Source organism: Strongylocentrotus purpuratus, unplaced genomic scaffold (assembly GCF_000002235.5).
Source record: "Strongylocentrotus purpuratus isolate Spur 01 unplaced genomic scaffold, Spur_5.0 spur5_scaffold_13, whole genome shotgun sequence".
Lineage (NCBI taxonomy): Eukaryota > Metazoa > Echinodermata > Echinoidea > Camarodonta > Strongylocentrotidae > Strongylocentrotus > Strongylocentrotus purpuratus.
Window position 1 is genome coordinate 29,615,786 of NW_022145598.1, and position 13,448 is coordinate 29,629,233.

A 13,448-nucleotide genomic window follows, 5' to 3' on the forward strand; every position below is an offset into this window, starting at 1 on the left:
ATATGAGTTTGATGGTGCATTAAAATGACATTCTCAATACGAATTGTCACGAGGACAATTCAATTTTTTCCCTATACCGCATCACACGTTTAGCATATCTTTGATATCTCACTTGAACCTGTATTTATATTTTGTATACTTTTTTTTCCTCTTGATTTTTTCATTTGTTTCCAATATTCTACCCCTTCTCTCTCTCTCTATTTCGCATTAAGTATCCCGTATTTTCCTCTTTAAAAAAAATTATATCTGAGTGGTTCTCTTGTGAATTCTATCATGTTGGCCTACTAGTCATATAAACGATTAACGTTTGTAACATATACTATATGATTCGTAGATGATTTACATTACCATAGTATCAGGACAATTTCTCCCTGGACAATCACCCCCTGAAAATTACCTCTCCGGGAAACTACCCTCCCCCCCCCCCCCCCCACATACATGGACAATAACCCCCATCCCCTGAAAATCACTCCCTATTATTAGGACAATTACCCCAGTTCATTAAAGGGGAAGTCGACCCTGATAATAAGTTTTTTTTTATAAATAAAACCAGATTTATTTTCTCTCGGGGGTTAATCGTCATGTGTGTGTGTGTGTGTGGGGGGGGGGGGGTTATTGTCCAAGAGGAGTAATTTTCAGGGAGGGGTGTTGTTTGATGTTATACCTTCATGGTTTATCAAGTAATTTCCCCAAATCTTATCACAAAATGTCCACATCTTGGGCAGATACTCAATACTGCAATCCCTCTCTCTTCACACATCCTCTCTCTTCATTCCAATCTCTCTCTATCTCATATAACCTTTTACATATTCCAATCTCAGTCATATCCCTCTTTACCTCAAGGAAAGTAGAATTTAAATTCAGAGAGGTACCTAATGTATCTAATTTACATATTATCATATTATTTTCAAGGTACCATAATGTGGGGCACGGTGTAGTTATATAGTTTACTGTTACAGTAAAGAGAAAATTCGCTCTTTGAAATTCATGGTTTAAATTGATAATATACATATTTAATCCTCATTTTGAGCAAAGAAATGATTAATTGTTTGTACAACAATTAAATGTAACCATTATAAAATGCTGCATAGTTGTTACAAAACACGATTGTAGCAAAACTACAAGAGGCATGCTAACAATCTACAAATCGGCGTAAAATTAAGCTCAATATATTTGCACAATACAATAATATGTTCATCCTATAATACATGTATTTCAATTTTTATTACAATTTATACTAAATGCATACGTGTGCACATCTGGGGGTGTCAAAAATGTCCATGGATTTGCATTAATATAAAGACATTGTATTTACTCAATTATAACATTTGATGGAATTATGAAGCCAAAATGAGGTTCATGGACAAGTTGAAAACATTGGCAAATTTCAACAAGTTTCTGAATTAGTACAAATACGCCACAGAAAAGATGATTCTTGAAGACTTAGAAATGATGCATACAAATAGTACACATTACCCATATTCTTTAAATGTTGCAATGAATATGAATATTGAAATTTTGAGATGCAGCTAACATCTACTTACTCCATATGACAGCTCATATATTTTTCATGCATAATTTCTTGCAGTATATGCACAAGGAATCTGCAGCATAATACTATTTTTAGAACAGGAAATACCTTTTTCAGATAACACAAGCAAAGCGTACTTTCACATGAAATCTACTCTCAATTTAATTTATCTATAACTAAGCTAGCTTACTCATTACTAAAGAAACAGCATCAACAATGAACTGGATCAGAGAAGATGATTATCCAGTGCCCTTCCTGATCAGTTTAGAAAGACATATCAGATATATTTTAGAAATCCTTCAGATGATATGCCAAACACTGAAAGCTCAAATGGGAATAGAATATACAGAGTATTTCAGATATAATTAAACCAACTTGTTAATATTAATTACATGAGTTTATTGCTCCCCAATGAAATATTGGTGTAGATCAGTCACTTGAAAGAAAATTGATGATTAGAAGTTTGCAAGGCCACTATATACATATTATGTCAACAACGCATTCTTCAACAATACATTTAAATCCCTTTAAAATTTGTCAATGAAAGCCATTTCACAAATGAACACTTCAGCCCCCATCAGAAAAGATCCACCAACATGAGAAGAGTTACTGTATGAAACTGAAAGCATTAAACAATGTAAATCTAACAAAATGTATGTCCAACTAATAAAGATAGTGGCCCTCATTCTAAAGCCTTCCAACTTCTATGTAATTTCCTCAGTAGATGATAAGTCAAATCTTAGAATACACAATCTTCCTTCCTATGATCTTTTCCTTTAGCTCTTCAATTGGCCCCCACCCAGGAAACCTCTTTAAAGTATCATGTACTTGTTATTTTATTAAGTTGTTGAATTTAAATGACAATAAACCTATTACAGTTCAAGATCCTGGTGGAGGCTTGCAAATGAAGACTACAAAATAAACATGAAGAAGGTAATGTCATTTTCTGATAAAGTCATACTATATGTTAGGATGTTGTAGCATGAGTAATAGTTAAGTTGTTTTGGAATAACCAAGTGTAAATAACAATGTTATTTTGAACATATCTTTTACTTGTAAACCTTGGACAAATTAAAAGAATTATGTAATATATATATAGATGTATATAATTTGAATGATTATGATTCAAATTACATGAATACAAATTCCAATATAACAGGTGAAACATCTGCTGTGCTATTACTGACCAACAGCAGCTAACAGGAAGTTTTCTGTGTCAGATTCCACTTTGTGTACTTCATCCTCAAAGTCTGTATCCAACTCCATGGGTTTTGTTTCATTCTGCCTTTGGGATGTCCTCACCAGGTCCGAGAACTTTAACACAGAGAGCAAAAAAGTTTGGGAGCAGTTTAGAAAAGAATATCACATATGCAATATTCCTCATCAGTCTTGGTTTATTTATTTGGATGGTTCATTGAATTTAATAAATCTTGCTTTGGTCTGAGTTACTGAATATGAGGTTGTAGCAGCCACAAACGGATATTTTTTACAAAAATATATTCTAATGAAATCAACAAAATGTGTTGAAGTTGTTCTAACACATACATCATGATTCAACAAACTTAGAAAGTGCAGTCAAAGTTAATGCATAAATTGCAAATCCTAAGCTAATTTCTCTATGCTTCACTGTACTCTAACCACAGGTAATAAAAATAGACATCCCCTGCAAAAAAAAAACTTAATAGAAGGACAATTTTTAAATATCACTCAATAATTGCATTCAGGAGGTGTAAACATGTAACTTACCTAAAAACCAGTGACCTGTTGTCCATGGGTTTGGGATCCCTTGGCTCTCAATTTGTTGAGCAATTATTTGTGGACCATTGTTCTAATAGCAGTCAGTGTGTGGGCTGTCAGCAAACTGTGGGCTATCCTTTTGTAGAACTGGGGCCAAATGAATCACTGGAAATAAAACAAAATAATATCATTCATTTATTTCATTTCATTGGGAGCATAAAAATACAACAGAGGAATTTTGAAATGAGACAAGAAAATATCATGGAATACTATGTACAGATAAATGCATGTATGCTGGAGTAGGTACATGTGTACAGCAGCCAAAAACAAAACAAAACAACAACTTCATAATTATCAGGCTTACCCAGAATCTAAATACATGTATAATAAATTGTGAATACACTCTGAAAGGTTAATATACAACAATTAATAATTTGATAATCCATATTCACTTTGCAAGCAGATTCAACGTGAATGTCAAGTATTGTCAATAGAGAATTTAAAGAAAGATACATCTGGTAATTCTTTAAACTTATTTTTATTCAACTACTTGCTAAGTTCTTATTACAATATTCTAATCACTTGTGAATGTTGTTTGATCACAATTCATAGTTTCAGAATAAAATCCAGACACAGTCAAACCTGCTTTAGTGACCACCTGTCTACAAAGACCACCTGTCTACAAGGACCACATTTTTTGTTTCCTTTGAAAATGGTTTCTCATTGAAACATGTACTAAAGGAACCTGTCTACGAAGATCACTTTTTGTGTTTCCCTTGGGCGGTCGCTGTAGACAGGTTTGACTGTATTCACAAACATGTACATATAAATATATGCTTAAAATATACTAGTTGGTGTATTGAATATTACCCAAAACTATAACTTTTCTTTAACAGGAATGAAAATTGCATGATTCATATTTCAAAAACTTACCATTCTTTAGGACAATGATATCTGTCATAAAATTATACTGGAAGGTGGTAATTTCATTTATTTTCAGGTATGTATGTCAAACTTCAAAACCAATTAAAATACTCAGTATTATACACGTATCTAGTTACATTAACGTAGGCTAAATGTATATCTTTGTTAGCTACAAAAAAAAATAGAATGAGGAATAACTAACCACCAATCTGTGAGCTTTAAGTTGGCTGGTCTTCAATCAAAAGGGGTCAATGTATGGGACATTACATCCTTGCTGGACCTCTGATGGGCATTTCAACTCTGTCAGGAGCATTTTTAGGCTGTCAGTCTGTGGGCAGTCAAACTTAGTATCATCGGTCATTGGGCGTGAACGTATCTGAATCACTGCAAAGCAATACATATAATATTTGCATTGATTATTCAGAATGAAACAGAAATAATGATAAATTAATGGACTGCATTGGAAGCATTCTACACCATAAGCATATTCTAATGTTTGCTTAAATATCACTATACCCAGAAACAAATAATTTAACTAAAGTTACTATGGAGATAAACACACCTAATAATTATTTTTTATCTGGCTGGTACTGCCCCCCCCCCCCCCCCTCCTCACTTCGGGGTCAAAGGGACCGCAATTGTGTTCCCAAAATCTCTGGTAAAGAACAATAGTGAATTGCATTAATTCAACCCAGTGTAATGATTGTAGCCTCTCAACATAATCCCAATTTTTAAAAAGCATATCAACTAATCTATTTTACACACTACCAGTACCCAACTGCAAACTACGAGATGTACTCAGTTTTGATAACAGCCTTTATAGAAAGTAATTTGGATGATGTGCATTAACGAGAAAAAAGTATCTGAATAGAAAAATGTATTATAATTACTAACCAAGCTCAGCTAATGGGATGTCTCCCATATCCATGGTGTGTACAAGTCCAGGTTCCGACACTGCCAACATTTTCCCCGCCACCACCTGCTGCCCTATTTCATTTTCACCTAAGTGCCTCTCCTTGGTACCGAATTCCTTCTCCTTTTGATATCAGTCAAGTTAGTAGCTTTGTCCCTGTTCTACGGGACAAGGCTATCCTGGATAAACTCCATCTAATGTTTGAATAAAGGTAGTTATAATAGCAATAGTTTATAAAGAAAATAAAACCTGATATTTGATAATCGTATCTCTAACACTGGCAAACCTACCAAGTGCTAGACCGGACCTGGTGAAGGCATGTGGTTCTACATGTACAATAATTTTAGTGCACTAAAGTTTAGACCCAGTCAGACTGTTGAATTATATTATTTCAAGTCATTTCTTTCACTCTGCTCTAATTAATCGTGACCACTATGAGAGACAACACACCACAATATCCTTGTTTAGTTGCTGAAAGTGAAACAGCTTTCGATGAGTACGAATATAGATGTACGGTAGACTTTATTACCGAAGATCTGCACTTTGACAAAATATGGTCATACCTAAAACCACTTATACTTATAATAAGGATGCAAAGAAAAGACTTACATATTTGACCAAATTATGCAGGTCTAAAGTGAATTTGAAACTAAAGTAAAGGTAAATGTGATGGTGATCTTTGGTCAGGCGCGTACGCAGGATTTTTTCAAGGGGGGGGTTTTAACATTTATAAATCGGTCCGAAAATTTCGCAACGACTCAGCCAGCCGCTGAATAAGCGGGGGGGGGGGGGGGGTAAGAGGACACATTTTTTTTTTTTTTGGGTCCCAAAAAAATCGCAACGACTCAGCCGACCGCTGAATAAGCGGGGGGGGGGGGGGGGGGGGGGGGGGGGTAAGAGGACACTTTTTTTTTTTTTTTTGGTCTCGAAATTTGGAAATTTGACATTTTGCTCCGTTGGGGGGGGGGGGGTAAGGTCACCTTTTTTAGGTCGGCCATGGGAATAATTTTTTTTTTTTTTTTTTTTTAATAATTAAAAAAAAAAAAAAAAAAAAAAAAAAAAAAAATCCAAAAGGGGGGGGTTTGAGGTTTTTTTTAGGGGGGTTTACACACACAAAATTTCCAAAGGGGGGGGTTTAACCCCCAAACCCCCCCCCCCCCCCCCCCCCCCCCCCCCCCCCCCCCCCCCCTGCGTACGCGCCTGTCTTTGGTAGATGTTGATGCAGTGTACTCACTACTCACTAGACTAGTCACTAGTGGCAGTGGTATATTTCTACAGCAACAGATACAGAACCCATCTCTGAAATCATGCCAGGTTTGCCACATCACATTAATTTAAGTTCTAAACATATACTGTAGCCCAAAGATTAGTAGCAAACAAATTGGGTCTGTTGTTACTACGATAACCCCAGAATCTAATTTAATGGGTCCCGTTCATTGAGCGAAACATTTTTAAATTGTTTGCATGCACGTGCTTTGTACACTAACATAACCCGCTACATGTGGGACTGGGTTTACGAAAGAGGAAATAATCATAGGGTAATCACCAATTTAGGAGAGGTTTATTTACAATTTTATAGATAACTCAATCACGACGTGCATACATTTTCATTGAATCGAGAACAAAATAAACCTCAACTCACCAGTTCCAAGCAGACTCGAAGTTTAAGCATCAGATTTCGGTGAATCCTATTCTGCTAGCAGACTAGTTATAGCTCGGCGTGCCGGTTCGTAAAATCAACAAATTCCTTTTCGCGCGTTAACTCGAGCTTTACGAACTGGCATACAAAGCGCACACATTTTATAAAATCGAATAACTTTTTAATTAAAGCGTTTTATGACCTAAAATTTTGCAGAAAGGTTGATCATGGTAATATCATTCAGAATATGTAAAAATATTAAAATCGAAAATTGACACGAAAAACGCTTCGTATGCCGGTTCGTAAAATCAGCGACGAAATGAAAGCATTGTAAAGTTGTAAACATGTTTACGGCATAGCTTCTGTATGAGGCTATTGATATATCACCTGTGTAAATATATACATTATTTCAATAACATTTGCTATTTTTTGTGGGGATAATAGTGCTATACATTCCATTCAAAATATACAAACAGACCGGTTTTATTGTACATAGGTCATGCTGAAATATAATAGTGTAAATGAAGAAAAATTACCATGTAGTAAATATGATTTCAGGAACACGATGTTGGTTTGCTGCAATTCGAGAATTGCTGTGTTGACAATTGTTCCGGGCTTTAGTTTAACAAAATTGTAGGGTTAGGGTTAAGGTTAGATTAATATTTAAGCAAGATTTAGGGTTAGGTATAGTATTGGTCCAGGATTAAAGTTAGTAATTCATTTAATGTTGGGAACTATTGTGAAGCAATTTTAGTAGGAGCATGTGTCACAAAACTCAATTTTCCTCACATTTTGTAGGAGGTATTATACTTAAGTATTCATCATGGAATACCCAAACAAAGTCTGTTTTGTATGTGCTTTATTTTTTGTTTGGTGTGCATGTTGATATTTCTGACTGTAGTAGTAGTAGTAGTAATAGTAGTAGTAGTAGAAGTAGTAGTAGTAGTAGTAGTAGTAGTGGTAGTAGTAGAATTAGTTTTACAAGCTCAGTTTTAAAAAGCCTCTCAACAAAACTTAATATAGACAAGTACAAATAATACACAGTACAATAGGTGACAACTTATTACTTATTCCATACTTGCAAACAAATTGATGATAAAAATAGAATAGATTCGTCATTAGTATTATTTTTTATAATTATTGTTAAGTGAGGAATATTCATATTTTAAATAGAAATCGAGACTGATTAATTGAGTGTGTGACAAGTAAATACTGAAGATTTGTTTGATTTTGAACCATATTAAAATGCAAATTTATTGCCTATTCATATTCTATAATGTAATTCATGACAGTCACACACAATATATGAGGATCTATCATAGAAACATAATTGAACAATACTGAAAGAGAGAGAAAGTGTCAGGGAGAGAACAATTTAAAGAGAGAGGGTTAAGTTAGAAAAAAAAGAAGAAGGAAGAAATGCATGAGAGAGAGAGAGAGAGAGAGAGAGAGGGAGGGGTGGAGAAGAATGGAACAGATGAACTGTGAAGACATGGAGAAGAAGAATAATGATGGAAGTAAGACGACAGAGGGAAAGCGATTGTGTGTATAAGTCAGTTTGTGGCTCTGTATGTTGTAATGAGGGCATGCGATGATGTAGCATAGCAAAAGTGAGAGTTTGGGGTGTAGGAGTGAGTTGCAGGGCGTCGGACGGGGACCGTAGGGTGTCGTATCATCTCCTTTTTACTTTCTCTTCCACTTCTTATCTTCCTTGATTTTCTGATTTTTCCCTTTCCCCCGTCTTTTCCCCTTTCAATATTTGGTTAGGCCTCCAATCTTCAACACCAGAGGGTGTGGGGGTAATCTCGCTATTCATAACGTCGAACTGCATATATAAAACACGAAGGCGGTAACTATTGATAAAAGCATGAGGACCGTTATTCATAATGTGAGATGAGGGTCGCTTTTCATAATTTATATTGGGGGTCACTAGGACCGCTATTCATAAGATAAATTTAGGGGCACTATTTATAATTAATGCAGAATGAGGGTCGCTATTCATAATATGAGAAGAGGGTCGATATTCATAATCCGAAAAAAGCGTTGCTTTCCATAATAAATACGCCACAGCCATAGGGGTGCTCCTAGCCAACAATTAACTCTCTTGTCATTTTGTTGCTTATTCATTTTTTTTATGAATAGCGACCCCCATTCCGCATTATAAAGAGCGACCTTCATTCTGTTTTATGAATAGCTACTCTCTTCTCAAATGATAAATATCGACACTCTTCGATTAAGATTAGCTATCCTTATGAATAATTACCCTTTTCTCAAATTATAAATAGCGGTTCTTATAATAATGGTCCTAATAAATAGCAGTCTTTATGAATAATGGTCATTATAGCTAGTTGGCCTCGGGGGGGGGGGGGGATTGGTGTCCGTTTATGTGTCTTGGATGAGCTTGGATGGGCTTGGATGTGTATTAACGGGGGGCACGGTGGGTATGCTTTTTTTTATTAAAAGTTGCAATTAGATTTAAGTAAAGATGATAGATTTAATTAAAGATGGTTAATTTTGATAATCGGGGAAACAAGATCGGTCAATCTTCATTGATTACTATTTGCAAATTAATTCATCCTTGCTGAACCTATTTAAAAACTGAATTTATAAATCATCCGAAACGAGCTGAACGGGTTGAACGTAAACCAATTTGTAACACTAATTGTAACATTAACCCTAGTCCTAAACCTAGATATAATCCTTAACCCTAGATCTAACCCGTAACCTTACCCTAGTCCTAACCCTTGTCCTAACCCTAACTCTAAACCCTGAACCTCACCCCAGTAACAACCCTCTCCCTGACCATAACCTCAACCCTAAAATCATTATTATTGATGGTGGATTATTCTGCAGTTTGCCTGATGTTTTAAATAAAATGCTACCCGCCACTTCCTTATTTGTGTCGATCGATCGACTTTACGGCGATCAAATTCAGAAGGGGGGATAATTTGTGTTGGATGCGTGATACGGGGGGGGGGGGGGGGGCAGTATGGATATTTTTTTGAATTTTTCATCAACAATTGCATTTTGATTGAAAAATAGTTAATTTTGATAATCAGGGAAACAAAATTGGATAAAGACGGCAATCCTCAATGTATTCATATTTTCAAATTATTTAATCTTAAATTTAACCTGCTTAAAAAAAGGATTTCTAGGTAATCCAAAATGAGCTGCATGGGTTGAACAGAGCAACACTAATTGTAACCTCAACCGTAGTCCTAAAATTGCCCTAACCCTAGTCATACCCCTAACCCTTGTCATAACACTTAACCTTACCCCAATCCTAGCTTAACCCTACTTCTAACCCAGCCCCTGTCACTGACCCTAATCCTAACCCTAATTCATTATCATGGATGGTGGATAATTCTGCAGTTAAGCCCTATAGGCCGTTTTAGCTGATGTTATTAATAAAAATTAATGAACCCCCGCTCCTTTTGTATATGTCCGATTAGACGACCATCGATCAAATGTCAAAACAAGAAGAACAAATATTTTCTTTAAATGGAAGATTATCCTGATGAATAATTTGCAGATTAGGCATCATGCAACAAACAAAACTGTTAAAAAATTCTTTTAAATGAAGCCAATTGATAAGTTTATGACACTAACAAGAAAAAGCGGAAAAGTACCCTTTTTTTAAACCATTGGTATTAAAAACGTAAATACACATGCACTTTGAAATACCATGATAGAGAGTGTTGTTATTATTCAACAATCATGATATGCGACCCATCCCGAAATTTTTCATCTGCAAAACAAAATTAAAGATAAATTTGAAGAAAAAAAAATAGGGGTTTGTCTCAGTTACTTCGGATATTTTACTTCCAATTTTACAGCGACAGAATTATGAGACTACGTACCGTTGTTTAAAGTGGAAAAAGCCCTCTATTGACTCTTTTGCAATCGACGCAAATAAAGAAATTGAACTACGCAAGTGGCTCATAGTCTCTTTCTTCAAGCTCATTTACTATATGAAGCGTTATTTGACATATTCATTGTAAAGTGTAGAAAAGAAAGAACAAGAAAAGACAACAACAAAATGAAAGGAAGAAGTTTTTACAAAGCTGTTTAGTCGCCGCTATACCCGAATATAGTCAAATTTATCGATTATCGTTATTTGCTGGATAAAAGCACAATTTTTGGTACAGGGCTTCGTTAGGACTTACTAAACGATATTAGGCTAAGAGCCCCCGGCAACAAAATCGATTAAAGGGTTTGGGGGCGGGAGCGTCTTTTTGGAGCCCCCAAATAATTTTACAACATTGATTTGTTGCTGTACAAATGCCGTTTTTGGTACAGGGCTCCCTTAGGACCTTCTGAACTATATTAGGGAAGGAGCCCCGGCAAAAATATCATATAAGGGTGTGGGTGGGGGCGTCGCCTCGTAGCCCCCAAATATTTTATAAGATAATATAACATTGGGTTTTTGTGAAACCCATGGGGCCCCCAATCGCACATATATGAATAATTATGCCGGGGGCTTCTACCCTACCATCATTCAGCACAGGCGCGGATCCGGGGGGGGGGGGGGGTAGTGAGCACTATTTTTTAAATTTGTTTTGCTCCCCAAAATTAGAAAATCGCGCCGGCCGAAAATTCGCTCAGTGGCTCAGTGGGGGGGGGGGGGGTGGAGTGTCGAAAATTTAAAAATTTTCACCTCAAGGGGGAGGGGGGGGGGTTCGGGCTCCCCGGGCCCCACTCCCTGGATCCACCACTGATTCAGCAGGTCCTAATGAAGCCCTGTACCAAAAAGGATGACTGTACTACAAATCTCAATGTTATAATACCTTATGAATTTTATGTGGTCTACGAGGCGACGCCCCCGCCCACACCCTTAAATGATATTTTTGCCGAGGCTCCTACCCTACTATCGTTCAGTAAGTCCTAAGGAAGCACTATACCAAAAATGGTGCTTTTGATCTGGCAAGTAACGGTAATTTCACTAAGCCACCTGAATATTAACCTATTTTTCACAAAATTTCTCGTACATTGATTGCTTGAACAACTATGGTGATTATTATTTGGTCATCAATGCCGATCAACTTATTGTTAAAATGTGACAAACATTTATCTTCATGTGATTTATACCGCCTTGGGAGAGAGAGAGAGAGAGAGGGGGGGGAGGGAGAGAGAGAGAGAGAGAGAAGAGGGGGAGGGGTGATGATGACATTGGTGATGACAATGATGACTCTCCCTGTTGAATTGCACGACAAGGTTTATTTTTTTCTGTAGTTACATGTACTTATTTCGATTTAGTCATACAAAACATTTGAATTTAAAATGCACATTAAAAGGTATAAGTTTACTTGTTTTTGATAAAGGAAATTGCTTTAAGGAGTGGGATATTATTAGTACACGCTTTAATATTATTGTATAAATATCATTATTATACATGTATCATCACCATCACCCTTGGTGCCATCATCATCACTACTACCATCATTTTCACCACCACCATCATCACTACTACCATCATCATCACCACTACTACGATCACTATCATCATTATCACCACCATCATTACTACCATCATTATCATCACTACTACCACCATCATCACTACTATACTATCATCACTACCATCATCATCGTCGTCACTACTACCATCATCATCACCACTACTACCATCATCATCACCATCATCATCACTACTACAATCATCACCACCAGCATTACAACTTTCATTATCACCATCATCACCACCATCATTACTACCATCATTATCATCATCATCACTACTACCACCATTACCACCACCATCATCATTACTATACCATCATCACCACCATCATCATCGTCGTCGTCACTACTACCATCATTATCCCCACTACTACCATCATTATCCCCATCATCATCATCACCACCAACATCGTCACTATTATCATCATCATCTTCATCTATTCACAGTAAAGTTTTCAATGAATTCGGTGTTGTCTGCCAAAGTTAGCTTACAGTTTAAATTTTGATATTAAATATGCAAATCATGTAAGTTCCACTGCAAACCACCCTTAATGCTGTGGTTCATAATTTGAAGCAGTTGATAATTGTCATAGATATTACAAATTCAAAATTATTCAGTCTAGTCCATTTTCAAGGTGGCATATTTTTACAAGTTTTAACTTTCTTATTGTAATTTTAACACAACTATTGTGAGAACATGAAAACAGAATTTAAAATTCTTGATTTCAACAATTACACCATAAAACTTTCATCCATTTGAAAACGTTACAACTACATGTACATTTATTTCTAAAAGGGCCCTAATTCACCCAGTCAACCTTTCATTCTTAAGTTACAAAAAAATGCATCCCCAAAATCACATTTACAAGGAGTATGAATAATTCACTTGTTAACTCTATATTTTATATCTCAAACAATATTGTTGACATTTTCGTAGCACATGTACATTGCAAAAAGGACATGTACACGCATACAGTGTAAGCCCATTGACATAACATGATGGAACTGACAAGGAATATCCATTAGTTCACAGCATATGCTCTGAGGAAAAGTAGAAATATTGAAGAAATACATTGGTAAAAATGTAATGAACTGGATAATAATAACAAATTATGAAATATTTTAAGTTATTCCATAATACACATATATACATGTAATATGTATGTTAATTTCAATTAAACCGTTCTGTAGTTGTGATGTTATGTGGACAACCCTCACATTTGCTTTTATTGACGCAAAAAATA